Raw genomic sequence first — 16,554 nt, forward strand, 5'->3', positions numbered from 1 at the left:
CACAGTGAAAATTAGATACTTTGTCCAGGAATTCGAGGGAGGAAACTGAAGTGCTGGACAAAGCTAGAGGGTAAATGACGTGGCCATTCAAGCCTTCACCAGGCACTGAATTTCCGTCAGATGCTGCTTCGGTTTCACAGATGGTGCCGTAAATAAGAATTTCTTGCTCTCGTGCAGCTGACATTGGTTCTGTCACTTTGTCGACCAGGCAAATACCAAGTGGTCTTGGCTCAGCCTGTCTTTTGGGGACAGGCTCTGGCAAAGTGGTATGACTACAGAAAAGCAATTCTTTTTTCCTTCTTTCTTTTTTGTTGAGGGAGATTGTCTCTGAACTAATGTCTGTGCCAATCTTCCTCTATTTTGTGCGTGGGTCGCTGCCACAGCGTGGCTTGAAGAGCAGTGCTTAAGTCCGCGCCTGGGATCCGAACCTGCAAACCCTGGGCCGCCAAACTGGAGCACACAAATTTAACCACTACACCACCAGACCAGGCCCCAGAAAGCAATTCTTGAACTCAATTTTCTTTTCTACAATTTCAAAGCTATCTTAGTCAATTATTTTCCTGGTTTCTTTTGAGTTTATGGAATAATTTTTACGTTTCTGTTTTATCCCCACCACAGGCTTATTAGCTATAGTGCTTTAAAGAATAGTGGCTGCTCTAAGGTTTGGAATCTACATATTTAGATTCTTCTTTCAGTCTGCATGCAAATTATATCTCACCATTTCATGCATAGTTGTAAGAACTTAGGGCTGTGTACTTCCATTTCTCATTCCCATCCACTGTGCTATTTTTGCTATACATTTTATTGCTACATATTTATAAACCACACAATACACTGTTTCTCTTTTTGCTTTGGGCAGTCAATTACATTTAAAGCAACTAAAACAAATTAAGTATCCTTTATATTAACCCTCATTTTTACTGTTTCCAGCACTTTTCATTTCTTTGTGTAGGTCCAGATTCCCATCTCATATCATTCTTCTGCCTAAAGAACTTCCTTTAAAATTTCTTCTCATGAAGGTCTGCTTGCAGTGGATTATTCAGCTTTTTTTGATCTGAAAATGTCTTTGCCTCACTTTCCTTTATGAAAGATACTATTGCTCACTATGAAACCCTGGGTGGATACGTTGTTTCCTTTCAGTGTTTCAATGACATGCCCCCACGGTTTCCAGCATGTCAGCTGTGAGCGTGGCTGTGCTCTCAAGCTTGTCTCTTCCCCTGGTGTGTAAGGCATCATTTTCCTCTGCTGTCTTCAAGATTTACACTTTGTGACTTTCACCAGTTTAATTACAGTGCATCTACTAAACATAATGTTTTATTTTTTGTATTTATACTGCTTGGGTTTATCTGAGATACTTGGATCTGTGCCTTGTTCTCTGTCATTGATTGTGGAAAATTCTTGGCCATCGTCTGTTCAAATATTTGTTCCTTCCTTTTGTTTCTCTCTCCTGTGGATTCTCTAACTACACACAGATTGGAGAGTCTGATATTATCCAACAGTTCGTGAATGTTCTGCTTTTTTTTACTCTCTTTTTTCTACATTGTGTTCCAGTTTATATAATTTCTGCTGATTTATCTTCAAGCTCACTGATTCTTCCCTCTGCTCTGTTCAGCTTGGCTTGTAAGCCCATTGACAGAATCCTTTACCTCTGACAGCCAGCTTTTGATCCCTAATATTTCCTTTGGACTCTGAGATTTCAGCTATGTGATTTCTGAAATTCCTCATCATTCATATATTTGTCCATCTTTTTTTCTGGATCCTTAACACATGGACTATAGTTATTTAAAGGTCTCTGATGGACTACGGTTATTTGAAAATCTCTGTTTCAGAGACCCAACATGTGGGCCATCTCTGTGCCTGCTTCTGTTGACTCTTCTTCCTCTTGACAATGGCTTACATTTTTCTTTCTGTGTGTCCTGACAATTTTAATTGAATAACAGAGCTTCCCCAGGTGGATTTCTTGGTGGTTTTCACGGGGTGGTCCCAGGATTGGCAACTACAGCATTGCCTGGGACCTCATCAGAAGTGCAAAGTCTTGGTTAAATCCCAGATCTGTCAAATTAGAAACTCTGGGGGTGGCGTCAGCAATCTGTGCCTTAAGAAGCCCTCCAGGTGATTCAGAATAAAGTGCAGATCTGCTAGATAGGGGCCTGGAGTTCCTGATCTCAAGGAAGGGGGAGGGACTTGCTGTTTATAACAGACTCTCAGCACACCCTCATCTTCAGTCTCCACTTGCCTCTGCCTCCTATGGGGCCTGGAGTCCCCCTCACTGAGCATCCAGGAGCTCTGCAGGCCCCATCAGCCATCAGCTCCTCCTTCTCTGAGCTTCTCCCCCAGGAGGGAGCGATGGCCTCCAAGAGGGTCTGGCTAGCATGTCTCTGCTTAGGAAACCATGCTACATTCACGTTGTAACTTGCTAAAACCACTCTTCCGGTTTCTCTCCTCTGCCCATCTCTTTCTTTTTAAGTTTATCCTTATTTTATTAATTTGTTGCTATTTTGTGTTTATTGGGGTACAGAAATATGCCATAGACAAAGTTTCATTCTTATGTTCTAGGATAATTCAATATATCATAAATCTATTACATTGCCAAAATTGGTATACAGAAAATTTGAAAGTTACGTTTATTTTCATACTTCTCCATTTACCTTATCTCATGCATTATTATGTGTGGCATTATATAATGCAGTTTATGAGGATGAGAATAATTTGGTACTTCTTGTGAGCAATCACAGAAACAACCATCCATTGAGTATTTTGCAGCTCGAAGTATGAGTTCTGTCATTCTGATGCTTTAAGCAATGTTTGTTGGACAGTGACTCAACAATAAGCCTGTAAATATCTATACAATCAAGCCATTTCTCCAGTTTATAATTTAACAAGTCACTTTGGATAGATAAATTATTTTGAAGCCACATTTTTAGGACAAGGTTAAATGATAAAATGTAATAGTAGTTGAGTTTCCAAAACTATGTTTTCTGTATCATTAGTTTTACAGATCTCCAGCTTCTTACATCCTTCACTCTAGAGTCAGCTAGTCATGTGGGGAGCATCCTGCTGCTCAGACACCACAGGACACCCCACAGACACTGCTGTCACCCCTCCTGGACTGAACGCCATCCCATACACTGCAGGCAGGAGTGTGAGAGTGTGCATGTGTGTGTGCACACGTATGTGTGTGTGTTCATGCATGTGCACGGCAGTGAGTGTGCGAGATCATGCGTGTGTGTGTGCATGAGCCTGTGAGTGTATATGTCAGCATGTGTGAGTGTGCGTGTGCACGGCAGTGAGTGTGCGAGATCATGCGTGTGTGTGTGCATGAGAGTGTGCGAGATCATGAGTGTGTGTGCATGAGAGTGTGCGAGATCATGCGTGTGTGTGTGCATGAGAGTGTGCGAGATCATGCGCGTGTGTGTGCATGAGCCTGTGAGTGTATATGTCAGCATGTGTGAGTGTACGTGTGCACAGCAGTGAGTGTGCGAGATCATGCGTGTGTGTGTGCATGAGAGTGTGCGAGATCATGCGTGTGTGTGTGCATGAGCCTGTGAGTGTATATGTCAGCATGTGTGAGTGTACGTGTGCACATGTTAGTGTGCGTGCATGTGTATTTGAGTGTGAACATGTGTGTGCACGTGTGAGTGTGTCAGCGCACGTGTGTGTCAGCGCACGTGTGAGTGAGTCAGCGCACGTGTGAGTGTGTCAGCGCACATGTGAGTGAGTCAGCGCACGTGTGAGTGAGTCAGCGCACGTGTGAGTGCGTCAGCACACGTGTGAGTGTGTCAGCGCACTGTGAGTGTGTCAGCGCACGTGTGAGTGAGTCAGCGCACGTGTGAGTGTGTCAGCGCACTGTGAGTGTGTCATGTCAGCACACGTGTGAGTGTGTCATGTCAGCACACGTGTGAGTGTGTCAGCGCACTGTGAGTGTGTCAGTGCACGTGTGAGTGTGTCAGCGCACGTGTGAGTGAGTCAGCGCACTGTGAGTGTGTCAGCGCACGTGTGAGTGTGTCATGTCAGCACACGTGTGAGTGTGTCAGCGCACTGTGAGTGTGTCAGCGCACGTGTGAGTCAGCACACGTGTGAGTGTGTCAGCGCACGTGTGTGTCAGCGCACATGTGAGTGAGTCAGCGCACGTGTGAGTGTGTCAGCACACGTGTGAGTGTGTCAGCGCACGTGTGAGTGAGTCAGCGCACTGTGAGTGTGTCATGTCAGCACACGTGTGAGTGTGTCATGTCAGCACACGTGTGAGTGTGTCAGCGCACTGTGAGTGTGTCAGCGCACGTGTGAGTCAGCACACGTGTGAGTGTGTCAGCGCACGTGTGTGTCAGCGCACTGTGAGTGTGTCATGTCAGCACACGTGTGAGTGTGTCAGTGCACTGAGTGTGTCAGCGCACGTGTGAGTGTGTCAGCGCACGTGTGAGTGTGTCAGCACACGTGTGAGTGTGTGTGTGTTGACAGTACCATCTTCTATGAAACCATGGCTGAGGCAGACCTGCCCCTTCCTGGATCTCTCCCCTCAGCTCCTGGTGTCTGTGGCCGCCTGTCTAGCATGTGCTCCATCCTTGAAGCCCACAGTCCACATGTGCTGCCTGTTCGGAAGCCAGGGTTCTGCTTCGCCACCGTGTGGTGTGGCTACAACTGTCCCCTCCCTGAATCAGACGCTGCCACCCCTGCCCCACTGAAGGCCCCAGGCTGGGTTCGCAGCGGGTCCTGGTCTGTGTGGAGCATTGGGTCCTCCGGGGTCTGGGCCTCACCTGTGAGGCGAGCTCTGGACCCCAGCTCTACTTTGAGGAAAATATTTAAACTCCCTCTGTGTTTGCAAAATGCTGGCCTAGCTATTTCTAAAGGTTCTACTGCATAGAGTGTGCATTTGGAAATTCTATGATTTCACTCAGTTTATGAACTTCTCCCATAAAATGCCACCTGGGAAATGTTTTCCGGAGCCGTGGATACTTATTGACTTCCTTTCCTTTGAGCAGCAAAAAGAGGATCTTCTAGTATAAATACTTTGCGGGGGATTGGTTCTCAACACCGACAGTTTTCCTTTATGGCTGTTCCCTGCCTCCAGTCACTGAAATCTCAACACCACACAGGCCCCGCTCGCCCCTGGCCAGGGTGGTGGGTGGCAAACACCCCCTCTAGAAAAAGTGCCTCTTCCAGAACCGTGCGATTTACACCAATGCAAGTCAGGGAGAAAGTGTGTCCTTGATGTGTAGACATTCGGGGATTAACAAAATGGGAGCGCACAACCCACTAAATGACAGCGGTGTGCTTTACAATTCTACAAACACCCACCCACGCCCGCTCAGGCCTCAGCATGACATGTGGGGCTGAGAACTAAGCTGTAGGGCTCCTGGTCCAGTGTCAGTAAGGCATCCTGGATGTGGTCTGTGGGACCGTCACGTCCTCTCCATCCACTCCTCCTGCTAAATGTGGAGATGAGCACGGTCCATGAAGGTCACGGGGCTGTGGCCCTGGTCCCTGGGTGTTATGGATGCCCCTTCATTAGCGGGTAGAGCAGAGCAGTCAAGGAGAAAGGCGGACGTCCCTCCTCCAGGGCCCAGATGCTGGGGTGTGTTCTGTGCGGTCACAGCCTGCAGAGGTTTGAACGCTTGCTTCCTCCCAGTGCCACAGCGAATGAAGCAGCTAAGTTTCAAAATGTGCCCCTGGACATATATCTACTTACGGAGAACAACCTGCAAGGTCAGGACTTATCTGCTTCCTCAGCAAAGCTATAAATACACCGACTTTGCTTTTCCATGAGTGAGTCCGCCTGGCTGCTGACGGAGAAAAGACGAAGCGTGCCTTGTTCTTGAAAAGGGTTTCTGGATATGAGAGTCCTAGATTTTCTTATGGTCACCGGGAGGCCATGTTAACTGACAGGCATTTAGGATGTGACTCTGGAGTGACGTTAGCCCTCAGTACATGGATTTTATTCTGTTATTTTTATTTTTAATATATACTCAACACTTCCTTATTCTAATTTCAATGTCCTATTCTGCTATTCTGTTATTTTAGTTTTTAATCTATATTTGGATATTATTCACAAAAATACCCAGGTGCTTTTATGGGACATGATTTATTTCATCTCAAGTAGGATTAACAGCCCATCGACACAGCTCCGTGAGGCCAGCAGGAGGTGGGGGCCGCCGGCTGAGACCTGGGCTGGACCATGAGCGCCTGTTGCTGGATCCTGAGCCCTCGGCATCAGAAATGCCCACCCTCCCATTTGGAGCTGCTCCTGCTGGAGCCGAGGCGATATTTCCAAGACTTAACTCGGCTCAAGTTACCGATTTATCCCGGCTGAAATGAAGCAGATTTAAACTAGCTTCTTCATCAATTTGCTAACAGAAAAGAACGTGTTCTTCGTTTATTGATTAAGCAAATGTGTGTAGTGCTGACTGGCTATCTATTCTGATGGGCTTTTTTCCATCACATAATCTTTTTTTCTCTAAAATGCCCGTTTCAGACATCTAGTCCATTGAGGTTGGGTTATTAATTGTAGGAGCCCAGAGACCTCAGAGAGGGAGTGACTGTCTCCTCCTTGACTCAGGGGCCAGTGGGAGCCACACCCGGGACTTCTACCCACAGAAAAGTGCATGAGTCACGAAGTCACAGCCCAAGGGGGTTTCACAAACGGTGCTGGGGTCACAAACGGTGCTGGGGGAGCCCCACCATGTCGAGACTCGAGCACTCGCTGCAGCCGAGCCCACAGGGACCAGCAGTAGTTTCTGTCACCATAGGAAGGTTTCCTGTTTAGGGTCCTATATACGGGAGTCACAGGATTTGTTCTCCGTCACATATGGCTGCTGCTGCTTCTACGCCACCACGTCTAAGTTCATTTTGGAAATTTCTATGTGGTTTCCATTGTCTAACTGCTCCCAAGCTTATGTATCTGTTCTAAGGCACTGAGCCTGTGGGCTGTTTCCATTTTGGGGGTGTCATGAATAACATTGTCGCGGATGTTCTTACGTGTCTTTTCGTGGACCTGGAGGATGTTTTCTGTTGAGAAGGTATCCAACAGTGGGCTTGTGAGATGGTGGTTCCAGCCCGACGGGTTTGCAGAGTGCCCGTCTCACCAGCCCACCTGCAACGCCACTTCACGCCCTCGCTGATGCTTTAGTTTGGGAGGTTATTTTGCAGGTGTGGTGTGGTCCGACTCTCGGTAAGTGTCTTCAGGTTTTCATACCTGTTCGACTTGTACTAGGGCACATTTCGGGTCAAGGGCACCTGTCATTCTTTATTCCCACCAGCTGAGAGGTGGCTCTCTTTAACACACTCACACATGACGGAGAGAGGCAGGAAGCACGCTCTGTTTTGCAATAAAATGCTCACTTTTTATCCAATTTAGAAAATATATTCTTGAATTTATGTGTGTTTTTTATACCTTTAGTTCTTTTCCACACATGCCCGAGTGAATGGGTCGACCCTGGGACAATCCCTACCTTCAAGAGCTTCCATTTTAAAGTACTCACATTGGACGACCTTCTTAAATAGCACATTTTTAAAAATTTCATTGAAAAATTCAGAAAACATCTGATTTTTAATTTAATGCAGTAGTTTTCCTGAGGTTGGAGATCATTTTTATGGACTCAGAGAAAAATATACCTCATTTCAAGAAGATTCAATTTTTTATTCCTTCAAAATAAAGCCTCCACAATGTTTTAAGAACATAATTCAGGGGCTGGCCCTGTGGCCGAGTGGTTAAGTTCGCGCGCTCCGCTGCAGGCGGCCCAGTGTTTCGTTGGTTCGAATCCTAGGCGCGGACATGGCACTGCTCGTCAGACCACGCTGAGGCAGCGTCCCACATGCCACAACTAGAGGAACCCACAACGAAGAATACACAACTATGTACCGGGGGGCTTTGGGGAGAAAAAGGAAAAAATTAAAAAAAATCTTTAAAAAAAAAAAAAAAGAACATAATTCAGAAATTCTGAAATTGGACTCTTTAAGAAAATCTTTTTTAATCTTACACTTCATAGTTCATTATCTGGATTATTTGATAAGCTTTTTTATAACTAATCTGATTCCACTCCCTAGTTCTTGCTCAGGAAAACCACGGTTGGGAAAGGAACTGACTCCAGATGTGTGCAGAGCAAATGTGTGGTGACAGAGGACGTGGCTCCACTAGACGGGGACCCACTGTAACTACACACACGCACATCTGCACGCGTGTATGCATACATGCATACATGTATGATGGCATACGTACAGACACGCAATTAAGTGGCACCAAGCATAGAAACCTGCTGTCAGCTCCCTGGGGAACTGCGGGAGCCTCGCAGTGCTGAGATCAAGTGTCCAAGTGCACGAGCGTTACATCCTGACCATGGTCCAGGGTGCCCCGCAGCCATGCCCACCACAGTGGGAGAGGCCCCACTGAACTCCCCACCCTGAAACTCCTCACCTGCACCTCAGCAATCTCTCTTCAGAAGGTTCTGTTATTGTCACTAATTTCTGCTTCCTCCGATGTTTGTGATTCTTTGCAAACTTTATTTCCAAATATTGTTTTACTGAGATGTCACCAAGTGCTTCCATTTTTTCAGAGCCTGTTACCATCCTTAAACTCCTTAAACTGCTAGATCTGCCATCAAAAACAGTGGGTTTGTCGGGGTTGGACTGGTGGCGTAGTGGTTAAGTTCGTGCACTCTGCTTCAGCAGCCCAGGGTTCGTGGATTCGGATCCTGGGTACAGACCTACCACACCGCTCATCAAGCCATGCTGAAGCAGCGTCCCACGTACAAAATAGAGGAGGACTGGCACACATGGCTCAGTGGCAATCTCCTCAAGCAACAAGAGGAAGATTGGCAAAGGAGGTTAGTTCAGGGCCAATCTTCCTCACCAAACCCCCCCCCCCCCAAAAAACAGTGGGTTTGTCTTCACTTATCTAAATTCTTTCTATTTATTATCTCTGACATTTCTTGTTTATTCCTATATTTCTTGGATTTTGTTATAAACAGATATTGTTTTTTCCATGATATTTTCAGGTGTTTGCATGCATATTGGAAAGCCATTCATTTTTTATATTAATTTTGTAGTTTTCTGTCTAAATGAATAACTTTAGTGCTTATCATAACTTTCGAGTTTGAACACTCAGATTTTCTTATCAGTAGATTCGGATATTCCAGTTTCCCTGATGTCCTTAGAAGAACAGCAAACAGTCACGGTGTCACTGACATTCCTGCTTGGCCTCTTCCTTTAATCAGATCATTTCTAGTGTTTTCTCACTACGATGATGCTAGTGTTGGTCTGAGAGAAACATGTGCAATGACACTGATGCCCAAATGGACGCATCCTCTTAACCACCTTATGAGGTGTCTGTATATTCCTAACTTGCGAAGATCATTTAAAAAGCCAGGAAAAGATATTAAATGTCATCAAAAGCCTTTTCAACTTCTCTGAATGTAATTTCCACTAAAATCTATTAAGGAAGTTACTCATTTCAAAAAAGAAAAAACCCACCAGTCTTCCATCCTTAGCATGAAAGCCACGTAGTTCTGGTATATATTACATTTAATTTACCACTGAATTACTTTTGCTAATATTTCACTTAGATTTTTCACGGTTATTTATGAGTGAAATGGCCTGTCCCTTTCCTTCTAATTTGCCACCGTTATCGGCTTGGGAATCAAACGCCACTTCAGCCAGATCGCTCAAGGCTTTGGATGCATTCCGTGGCCTTTCTGGTGGCGTTGCAGGCTTTTAATGTCGTAAAACCCCAGAGAAGGAAGGATGTGAGCAGAGAGGCGTGTGGGGCTCCCTTACCGCTTCTTCCCTCCTTGAGGGGACGAGGCCGAGACAGGGGACCCCGAGCGTGGCATCATCACCAGGCTGACTGGTCTCCTGCCTCCCGCCGCATAATCCCCCGAGAGAGGCGCTCCATCCCGTCTACGCGGTCCCTACAGTTCTTGAGAGGCGCTCCCTGCCGCCTCGCCTCCCTGAGGTCTTTGCAGACGAAGCATACAGTGTGAGAAAGGACCCTGGGGGTGAGAGCAGGAATGGGGGTCCGCGTGGACGGCAGCTGGAGGCACCGCCTTGGCGGGCAGGTCTGGGCACCACAGGCTCAGGGGGTCTCGCCCTCACCACGCTCCGGCGAGCAGTCGCTGCGGAGCCACGTGCGACTCCAGAGGGACATACCCCTGCCAGGGGCCAGTGCCTCCCACGGAGCACAGCTCGCAGCAGGGCTGGGCCGGGGTCTGTAACAATCACTCGCCCATTCCTCCGCTGAGCTCTCCGTGCAAATCCTCCAGCTCGATTGTGACAATAAAGGCGTTTTACTAACACGAGTAACCTGAGCTGGCCCCAGACTCACGGAGGGTCCGCTGAGAAGGTCCCCAGCTCTGCGCTCCTCCCACCAAGTGGAGGAGTCTACTGAGAGCTCCTGAATCTGGATGAACTTGGGACTTGCTCCTGCCCCACAGACTGTGCCCATCTGGGCCTCCCCTGCCTCCCCCGGTCATCCCGCCACCACCAGCCGCAAGCCGGGCAGCCTGCGAGTGGGAGAGCCAGCGGGAGCCGCCCAGGGAACCTGGGTCGGAGCCCAGCCAAGACACTTGGTGAGGACGCGCGCGTGTGGTCACGGCCTCTGAGCTGCGGGTGGGATGCAGCTACAGACAAAGAGGCCTCGGCTGAGGGCCTGGTGGTGGGACGGGCCCATCATCACCCGGACAGAAGGGGACAGCACTGCTCGCAGGACGCTGCCCAGAGACTTGGTTTGGGCATTTTCTGAGTTGCGTCATCCGAACCCTTACGCCCTCTCAGAGGATGTATCTCCCCGGATCTGTGGCGCCGTCCTGGTACTCCATCCCGGTTCGGCGCTTTTCCCCAGCGTTCGGGGTCCCTCGTTTTGTGCAGGGTCTAGTTGGGGTGGCCGTCTGCAGCCCGTGGGGAGCATTCGACGACCTCATCCCAGCCCGGCAGGAGAGCTCGGCGATGGGCCTGCAGTCATGACTCTCTTCACCAGCTGTGCTCTAATTAAAGAGAAACGCGTGTGGCGCATGTAGTAATGTAACGATAAGATTAACGAAGTGTGTTTGCCTCGTCTCCCGAGGCAGAGTCTCAGGAAGGCTTTGGTTCCTGGAAGGTGTTCCCAGGGGTGGGGGCACCGGGTGAAGATGGGGAGGCAGAAGCCTTGCCGGGCTGTGCTGTTGAGTTGCGGCCCCCTGGTCCCCTGCACCCGCTGTCGAGCGTGCCCCCCTGCCTCCCAGCACCGTCTCCCACACAGCAGCAGGGAGCCAGTGACGGGCCAGTTCTCTGGGCGGCCCAATGGACTCCCCACCTCTGGGCTGTGGTCCTGCCTGTGTCCGCCCGCTAGCCGGAGAACCTGTCCCTGCCTCTGTGGCTGAGCCCTCAGGTCCTCACCACTGGAGACACAGTCATCTCCACTGACTCAAGGGGCCAGCTCTGCATTATGGGCTCTGGAGAGAGGACAGCTGACTGCTCTGCCCCCTCACTGGCCATGCTGCATCTCCTCCTCGCTCACTGCTGACCACCCCCTGTGGGCGCAGGACCTCTGCAGGGAACCTGGGCCAGCGCTGCAGTGTCACCAACCCCTGTCACCATCCACCCTGTGCCAGTCCTTCCAGGCCCACCCACCCCAGTTTCCTGGATCCCGATGGTTTGCGTTCACTGGGTTTGAGCTGTTTTCTGCATTTCTGTCTGGCGTTGTACCAAGACCTGACCCTCTGGCCCTGGGCATTACTCTGCAAGTACTGGGAGGAGGGCCGATTTGAGGAGGACCATGTGCACACAAGGTGGGGAGGCCTGGCCTGACCTCTGGCCTCCAGGTAAGGGGAGCTCTGCTCTCTTTGGGGGGGGGGGGGGCAGGACTGCCCCTTCAGGTCCAGAGGGCCCGGGATTCCAGGAGCACTTTCCCAAATGACCCTGCCCAGGTTCCATACACCCTCACTGCCTCTGGGGCCTAACTGTGGTGTGGAGGGCCACAAGGGCCCACGCTACCACCCCGTAGCTCAGCCACATGCTGGCTGTGCCGAGGAAGCTGCCACAGCCATCCATCCTCCACGGTGGGCCCCTGTGGACGCCATGTTTCGTCTTCATGGCTCCAGAGCTGCCTTCCTCAGTCTTCCACCACGCCACCCCTCAGCTGCCCAGGCACGCCACCACCAGGAAACTGAGGCTGCCCTCCCCCTGCCTCCACCAAGTGCTGCTGAGACTGGCTAGGCAGCGAGCCGAAGGGGCGAACAGAACTAGTAGACAGAACACAATCTACATTATTCAATGGCACAGGGGACCATCAGCCTCAAGGGCTTAGGTGAGGTTCCCTCGGATCGCCACATATTTATTTGCGGGTAAAGAATCTCAAGCAAGTACGATAACAGGAACTCATGCCTGCAAGGACACACAAGCCCAAGTCCAAAGGTTCCATTCTTCATCCCCCTGAGGCACACCAGCCCAATCCCAGGTCATTCCCTTGGGGAGTATCTTAAGAACAATCAGCAAGGTATGCAGGCAGCGGTCCATTCCTGCAAGGGCCCGGCGTTCCTAAACCCCCTGCCTTCATGCCTGTTAACGTGTTCCCCTCCGACCTGAGAGTCCAAACCACAAGCAATCTGGTATAATGATTATGAGACTCAGCAGATCACACATCCCCCCAGTCACCCAGTTGGAATTTATTTTCCCTAGTCTTAAAGCTTAGCAAGATGCTGCTATGATCTCCTGCAGCAACCAAGATTCTTCATAATTAGGATGCTGGGTGTGGCAGGTGGTCACCACCTCACCTTCCAGGAGCCACGGGCCCGTTAGCCCCTGAGCAGGGTGCCCACCTGCATAGTCCCTTCCTGGGACTCTGCTGTCAGTGCTTCACCCCGGAATCTGGGCTGAGACGATGCTGTCTGGAGAGGTGACCCTGGGGAGCGAGGGCAAGAACAGAGCCAGACAGAGGTAGCAAAGGCTGGTAGATCGTGTGCTGCAGTCAAGGACGTCCCAGCTCTGGGCCCGGGCTCCACCCCCCTGGACCTGCTGAGAAGCAAGAAGAATGACCCTCAGAATTCTCCCCCATCCACCCCGACCTACAGCACCGGTGGGGGTGACAGAGAGGCCCCAATGCCCCCTGCACTTCAGGGATGCATGGTTCCATGTGAGTCAGCTGTTGCCACCATGATGCAAAGTAACAGCCTGCCCCAGTGCAGCATCTTAGATAGCAGACATTTATTGTCACTCCTTGGGGGAGAGAGGGCAGCGGGGGTGGGGACAGGCTGTGTGTAGGGTGGAGCAGGCGGAATCCCGGAAACCCCAGTGAGGACCTGGAGGAGGGCATGCGGGGGCCGCCTGGCCTGGTCAGTGCAGCGTCAGAAGGAATGGCTGTGCGGGCACCACGGGGACATCTCCTGGACAGACGCGGGCCCTGCACGGGTTCAGCAGGGCTGGGAGGTCACTGTGAGGGTGTCACCGCCTCGGCTGTTGTGTTGAAAATTGAGAAGGGCAGAGACAGGTACTGTCTGCATCTAAATGAAGAGGGTGTGGAAGGCCAGCCCCACGACCACGGCCCCTGTTAACACAGCTAATAGCTGGATTAGTTGAGGCTGCACATTCCTCTCCTCATTATTTCTACTTAGAAAATGCAACAGCCAGACTTTGCCTGCCTTCCGTTCACCCTATCTCCTCCTTCGGATCACTCACTCAGACCTCGTCCTGGGTCCTTTTGTGAGGATTTTCTACCTGACTATCTGCACAGCAGTCATAATGAAAATAATGCATTTTGATAGTATCTTTAATATTTATTCTCTCTGCCTATTAAAGAGGAATCTCAATATGCCTTATCTTTTTCATATTAAGCCCTGTGTATATAAAACTTGAACTTGGGGTGGTTTTTTAAGTCCATTTGAAAAATCACCTTGCAATTCTACTAAAATAACGTGATAGCACATATTCATATGTAATGTGATTGGTTTTGAATGGAAGCTGTTCTACAAAGAAGCTGGAGGACGGCTGGTTGTTCTGGGTTGTGTAAGAATGTGGTCGTATAATAGGTTTTGAAACCAACCTATGATAGTCGCCTTTGACAGATGACAGCTTATGTGCAGGTGTACGAAGAGACGAGGAGCCACGGCGACACTTGCCTCATCTCACTTTCTCTTGAGGGAAATTTGCAGAATATTCTGCCTATTAGCTTCCATCTTCCGTACAATAAGCCCAGGCAGACAGAATATACAACAGGGAGACGGGTTTCTAGTCTGGGATGACTGCGAAGAACTGGCTCCTCTCATGCCGGTTTTTGTTGTCAGTGTGTTTGTTTCTGTCCTCTCTTAAGACTCTGCTGGTCTTTACGGAAGGTGCAAAGTGGAATAATTCACGCCCAACAAACGTACGCTTTAGTGATGGGCGAGGACTGCATCCTTGACCTTTATTTCACATTTCTGGAAGCTGCTAATTTTTCTCCTTCCTCTAGAAGACTCAGGGACCAGGTTTCACCCACCCCTTCCCCTGCTTCTCCATTGTCGCCCTGCCTATGTGGGGCTTACGGACGTCTGTGTTGGTGTCATTGAATTTAAAGAGCGATGTGGGGAGAAGAAGCATCGTTCACAGTGCTGAGTCCTCCTGTTTGTAACAGTCAGGGTTCAACAAGAGAAGCAGAACCAGTAGAAAGTGATCGTTAAGGGACTTGTGCAAGGAAGCAGCTTACATGACTGTGGGGACCGGACGGGCAAGTCCAGGATGGGCAGGCTGGAGCTCTGGGCACAGGCTGGAGCCACTCTGCACAGGTGGCATTTCTTCTTCCTCAGAGAAGTCTCAGTGCTGCTCTTAAGGCCTTTGAACTGGTTGGACCCGAGCCGCCCAGACTGTCCAGCAGAATCGCCCTCACAAGTCAGCTGATGTTGACTTTGATCCTGTCTGTAAACACCTTCATGGCAACACCTGGATCAGTGTTTGATGTAATAGCTGTCACCATATTCTAGTCAAGTCAACACACAAAACTAACCATCACTGTTCACCGTTTGTCAACTTGGCGCCCATTCGCATCTCCTTAAACCAACTCAATCTCCTAATAAAGACGGTAACAAAGGCACACTTTCACCTAATGTGACAAAACTATCCTTTGTGTAGCCACAAAGATGTTAACCCTTCCCCCAGAAGAGGACACAGAGTCCTCAGTGATGTTCACTCTTCTCCTTTGATGCCCTGCAATTTAAATAGTAAGATCTAAAATTGACTGCTATGAACACATCTACCTTAGATGACAATGGAATAAGAAGGGGAGGAAAACAAATATGTTAGCTCAATTTATTATCTACCTATCGCCTATCTATCTATATCCATCAGTCTATGTACACACACACAGACAGACATTGATGACAAAATAAGGAAAAAACACTCATGATGATTACAGTCACTGTAACTAGGTCACCTGGCCATGGCTGGCACTCTAACCAGACTCTTCCACCTCGCAGTCTGTGTTCCCTTTGCCCCAGCAAGCACCTCAGCTAACTGTGGTCTTTGCTTGATGGGGTGACCCAAACCTTCATTCCTGAAGGCTCTGGGTCATTGTTAGTCTTGCCTGGATTGGATTGTAGTTTTCCATTGACCTTAACCACAGGGCATGGTGATACTATGAGATGCCCTAAGGATCTCCTGTGTTCCAGACATGCTCTTCCTTACTCCACTGTGGAGGAGCAGTCGGATTTCTCCTTGGTAGTCAGGATCAGCCACCCAGCCAGTGCTGTAACTCTCTTCTTCACCTATTGATCCAGAGGCATGAGGAGCCCAAAGTGGCCAGGAGGTTGTCTCCAGTTCCAGTTCAATGGACTCATTGTCGTGTCTCCTGGTGGAAGCCTTCCTCCCTCTGGAACTAAGACTTCTAGACTAACAGAGTATAAGTTGCAGGAACAGAAGAAAAAGATGGGCTGGTGAGTTGCTAGTGAACCACAGCCATTTCTACCCCTTGATTCTGGACCTGCGGATCCTGGCTGTGGGAGAAACAGCACCATATACTGGATGCTGACTCAGAGCATGAACCGCCTCCTGGAGAAGCTTGCTCCAGCCCTGAAAGGTCTTGCCACCCAGCTAGTACTATAACTGAGTCTTCAAAAGGTCATTCCACCATTCTATCAAGCTGGCTGATTCAGGAGGGTGAGGAACATGGTGAGACCAGTGAATTCCATGAGCGTGGGCCCACTGCCCCACTTCTTTTGCTGTGAAGTGAGTCCCTTGATTAGAAGCAATGCTGTGTGGAAAACTATGTGGTGGACAAGCCATTCTGGAAGCCCATGGATGATAGTTTTTGTGAAGTATTGTGTCCATGGAAGGCAAATCTTTATCCAGAATCTGTTCCAGGAAGGACAGAATGCTGTCCTTCCATGATGGAAGCCCCCCAGTGTAATAGACCAGCCACCAGGTAGCTGCCTGATCTCCAGGGAGGGGTACCATAGTGGGGACTCAGTGTTCGTCTCTTGGCAGATTGGGCACCCAGCAGTGGCCATAGCCAAGTTAGCCTTGGCGAGTAGAAGTCCATGTTGCTGAGCCCATGGTGTGCTTCTCGAAGTTCTGCCCACTGGGAGGACTTCCCTTCATCACATCCTTCGGGGATGTCCCAGAGAGGCA

The 16,554-nt window shown here is 49.5% G+C and overlaps 1 protein-coding gene across 1 annotated transcript in view; it reads left to right on the top strand.

The window, feature by feature from the left end:
• Positions 1-16,554, top strand: part of LOC106844898 (contactin-associated protein-like 4) — a 171,046-nt gene that overhangs the window by 19,843 nt on the left and 134,649 nt on the right. The gene's annotated exons all lie outside the window — the stretch shown is intronic.

This window comes from Equus asinus, chromosome 19, assembly GCF_041296235.1.
Source record: "Equus asinus isolate D_3611 breed Donkey chromosome 19, EquAss-T2T_v2, whole genome shotgun sequence".
Classification (NCBI taxonomy): domain Eukaryota; kingdom Metazoa; phylum Chordata; class Mammalia; order Perissodactyla; family Equidae; genus Equus; species Equus asinus.